Source organism: Ovis aries, chromosome 24 (genome assembly GCF_016772045.2).
Source record: "Ovis aries strain OAR_USU_Benz2616 breed Rambouillet chromosome 24, ARS-UI_Ramb_v3.0, whole genome shotgun sequence".
Lineage (NCBI taxonomy): Eukaryota > Metazoa > Chordata > Mammalia > Artiodactyla > Bovidae > Ovis > Ovis aries.
The window spans coordinates 22780678-22785329 of NC_056077.1; the positions used below are offsets into that span (position 1 = coordinate 22780678).

General features: G+C 37.6%; 1 pseudogene; it reads left to right on the forward strand.

Moving 5' to 3' along the window:
* LOC101118660 (large ribosomal subunit protein eL34-like) lies at nt 1-4082 on the forward strand (annotated as a pseudogene).
* Nucleotides 4083-4652: the final 570 nt, after the last annotated feature.

Genomic DNA, 4652 nt, shown 5'->3' on the forward strand with positions numbered 1-4652 from the left:
GCTCTTCCGGGGACGGCATCTAGAGCCATTCAGGATGGTGCAGCATCTGACGTACCGTCGTAGGCTGTCCTACAATACAGCCTCTAACAAAACCAGGCTGTCCCGAACCCCTGGTAATAGAATTGTTTACCTTTATACCAAGAAGGTTGGGAAAGCACCAAAATCTGCATGTGGTGTGTGCCCAGGCCGACTTAGAGGCGTTCGTGCTGTGAGACCAAAAGTTCTCATGAGGTTGTCTAAGACAAAGAAACGTGTCAGCCGAGCACATGGTGGTTCCATGTATGTTAATGTGTCCGCGACAGGATCAAGCACGCTTTCCTCATTGAAGAGCAGAAGACCATTATGAAAGTATTGAAAACACAAGCACAGAGTCAGAAAGCCAAATAAAAAATGAGCCATTTATGAGTAAAATATATATATTCTTTTGTGGAGACACACCTCAAAATTTTGATAATTGCTTATAAATATGTTTTTACCTAGGCTTAATGATATTTGATTAAAGCTGGTAGACTGACTCTTTTTCATCTCCTAAAAATTAACAAATTTAATGAAACATGAATATAGGGCAACCTATACCAGTGTTAGGAACCAGGTAAAATATAAAAGGGGCAGACATAGTCACAAATGTGTGATTTCTACCACAATACCACACTTTTAAAGTTTGGGTTTTTTCTATTTTTGTTTTTGTGAGAGTGTGTGTGTGTATATGGTTTTATTTGCTTTTGTCACTCAGTGGTGGGTGGTCATCCTGGTGATTATTACTGTTGGAAACATACTAAGAATAAAAACAAAATAGCAGTTCATCAATTAGTAGCAATTTTTCTGTTAAGAAAAGGTTGAAACTGACAGTTAATTCCTGAAATTTTGAATCCCTTGAATAGAATTGTTATTTAGGAGGGATTTCAACTTGACTTTATCAAGTTAATTTGGATTCAAAAATAACCCAATCCAAGAATCCAGAGATTCTTGACTTTACTCAGAATTTCAAGTCAGAATCTCAGGCTAAAGAACAGCCTTCGAGTCATGCAATCAATTTTTACCTCATGTAGTTACTCTAGGAAATATTATTTTTCTGCATTTAATGTGTCTTTGTTTCTTAGTTTAATAGTTTAATAATATATTCTTAAATATTAATTAGCTTGGGAAATAAAATATAATATCAATTTACAAAGTCACATTGAAATCATTTTAAATGTTTCCTATATCAAAAGAACTCATTAGCACAATTCATTAATACTTTATATATAACTGACATAACTTTGTATTAGTTTAAGTTGTATAATCTGTTGATTTGATAGACATATATTGCAGTATGATTGCCAACAGTGTGTTAGCTAACCTCTCTATCATGTCACAGAGTTATCACTTGTTTTTGTGGTGAGAACGAAGGAGATAGTCTGTTAGCAACTTTGAAGTTTATAATAAATTTTGTTGGCTATTAAAAAAAGAATAAGAAATGCCTGTAATCCTCCTTCTTGAGAAAGCAGATGGCCTTTTGGGAAGTACAAATAGATCATCGCTAAGTTGGAGGTGGGGCTTCCCAGGTGGCCCAGTGGTAAAGAATCCGCCTGCTAGTGCAGGAGACGCAAGAGATGCAGGTTCGATCCCTGGGTCAGGAAACTCCCCTGGAATAGAAAATGGCAACCCACTCCAGTATTCTTGCCTGGAAAATTCCACGGAGAGAGGCACTTGGTGGACGACAGTCCATGGGGTCACAAAGAGTTCGTCACAACTGAGCGACTGACCAAAGTTGTAGAGACAGGGTGAGGCTGTGGAGCGCACGAGGACTATTCCCTTTGAGTTCACTTTTGAAATGGAAGTTGCACTTCAGGTTTCCTTGACTTCAATCTTAGGCTACAATGTTGATTCATAAAGGTGAAGATTCTATCCAAAAATAAATGGCTATACCTGGTCTCATTGCCAGGAAGCAGGTGAGGCCACACAGGCCTCGTTTGCCTGGCTGTTACAGGAAAGGGGAAAAAACACCTAAACATACATAATTTTCAAATCATTATGGTATTGGTACTAGCAAGGGCAGACAATTAAGTGGAATTGAATACCATTCCAGAAATTGATCCAAATATAAAAGTAGTAACAGTTTCAGCATAAATAGATGTGAAAAGAATAGAATTTTCAGTAAATACTTTGAGAGAACTGGACAGCCATTTAAAGTAGATTTTTTTAAAAACCTTAAAATTCTAGATAGGTTAAATTTTTATCCAGGGTTTTATTTTATTGTATAACCCAAGTGTTGATCAATTTTACTCCAGCCTTCTAGAATCATCTTTTCTTAAATAGTTTGGTCTTTATTTTCCAAATCAACCCGTCTATTGGAAACCCCAGGTTCTTCCTCAGTATTTCTGATCGTAGTTGTGAGAGCTGGTTTACCTTGGTTTCCCCCTTTTTGAATTCCTGATGTCTATTCCTTGTGCTGAGTTTTCTCTTCTAATCTCACTAGAATCTCAGTCTTCATAGATTTTCTGACATTTCTCCCAGAGCAAATCACATCCTCATTTTCCTGTATACAGCAGCACCCTTCTTTTTTGTCTTATACCATAGGATTTTCATCTTTTAAACTGAAATCAGTCATTAAGGTATTTTTCTGAACCAAGAAACAATTCCCCTGTGATGAATTATACCATTAGAGGGCAGAAGACGCTGCAGTTAGTTCTTTAAAAATAGCAACTCTTTTTTTTCCCCCTCTACAACTTTTTATTTTCTTTCCTGCGGTCTTGGTTGCAGCATACGGTATTTTTTAGTTGCAGCATGTGGGATCTAGTTCCCTGACCAGGGATTGAACCCAGGCCCCCTGCATTGGGAACATAAAGTATCAGCCACTGGACCACCAGGGAAGTCCCCTCTACAACTTTTAAAAATTACAGACTCAACTATTACTCAGTATACAATGGCCAGTTACCATTTGAAAAAGATATCCCTGGTAAAAAGAACGCCAGTGAAATAGAGTTCCGTTGCCCTCAGTTGTTTAGAATTATCCACAAGTCCAAAGTCTACTTGATTCTCCATCCCCCGTTCTCTGATGATTAGTGTTTTTTTATGATGTTCACCCAGATCATCATATGCATTCTCAATTTGCAAGTTTTAAATTTTGTTTCTTAACAAAGTTGTACATAGTTTTAAAAGTCACAAATTTCTTCAACACATTTCAGTCTCTTGCCATAAGCTGATGCACCCCAACTCCAATTCTCCAGAGGCAATTTCAACTCTGCTAATTGTTTCTTTAACATACAAAAGTAGGGACTTCTTCAGTGATCCAGTGATTAAGACTCTGCTTTCCAGTGCAAGGGACACGAATTCAGTCCCTGGTTAGGGAATTCAGATCCCACATGCTGAGTGGTGTGGCCAAAAACAAAAAACTACCCAAAAGCAAAACCCAAAAACCTAAAAAAATAAAACCCCAAACCTTTTTATAATAAAAATAGAGCATGCTCCTCTTATTTCCTGATTTTCCAGTTTCAAGTTTTAACAATTACTTTAGTTCTTCCTTGCCTCCACCTGCCCCCACCCCACCACATAGACATCCTCTCCCATCCTCCAAATAAAAGTTTAATAATTTAGGCTAAATCAAATTGTATGTACATTACGATATGTTATTCAGAATCAAGTCATTTCTTTCTTGTAAAATTTTATTTTTCCTGGAATTAATAACTGGTTCATTTTAAAAAAATGTTTAGGACTTCCCTGGTGGTCCAGTGGTTAGAAATCCACCAGCCAGTGTAGGTTCGATCCCTGGTCAGGAAGGATCCCACATGCCGCAGAGCAACTAAGCCCAAAAGCCATGACTACTGAGCCCACGTGCTGCAACTATTGACACCCACGAACCATAAAGCCCATGCTCTGAAACAAGAGAAGCCAGCGCAATGAAAATCCTGAGCACTCACTACAATGAAGAAAGTAACCTCTGCTTGTTGCAACTAGAGAGAGCTTTCACACAGCAATGCAAACCCAGCACCGACAAGAATAAAATTTTTAAACTAATTTAGAAGTGTTCTGTTTCCTGTAGATTATTAGAAATGTAAACAACCTCTTGGAATATTTAAATAAATCTTACTCCTTCGGTTTTATCTTTTTTGTGTGTGATAATTCTAGAACCTTCTTTGTATTTATTCCTTTTTGGCCTGTTGCACAGCTATGACCCCAGAGTTCATTTTATTATCCTGGAAATTTTCCTCACCTTCTCAGCTGCACTGGATCTTTACATTTTCCATCCTGTGTCTCTCTTTTAGGTTTGTTTCCTCATTTGGGGTAGAGGACACATGCTCTAGTAAATTCCTGAGAAAGGATGCATGAGAGGTAAACTTTTTGAGCCCCTGTAATATTTCAAGTGTTCTTACTTCACCCTTACCCTTGATTTATGGCTTGACAAGGAACAGAATTCTAGGTTGGAAATTGTTTTCACTTATACTTGGAGGCCTTTCTCATGTTGCAGCTTGGCTCTGCTGATAAGGAGTTCAAATCCATTCTGATTTCTAAGCCATTTATATATGATTTTTTTTTTCCTCTCCCAGGAAACTTTTGGGAACTTTTTCATCCTGGGTGCATTAAAAAGCCCAGTAATATACACTGATGTGAGTCTTAAAATTTATTTCACTGAGTATTCTATGAGCCCTTTCAATCTAGAAACTCCTATCTTT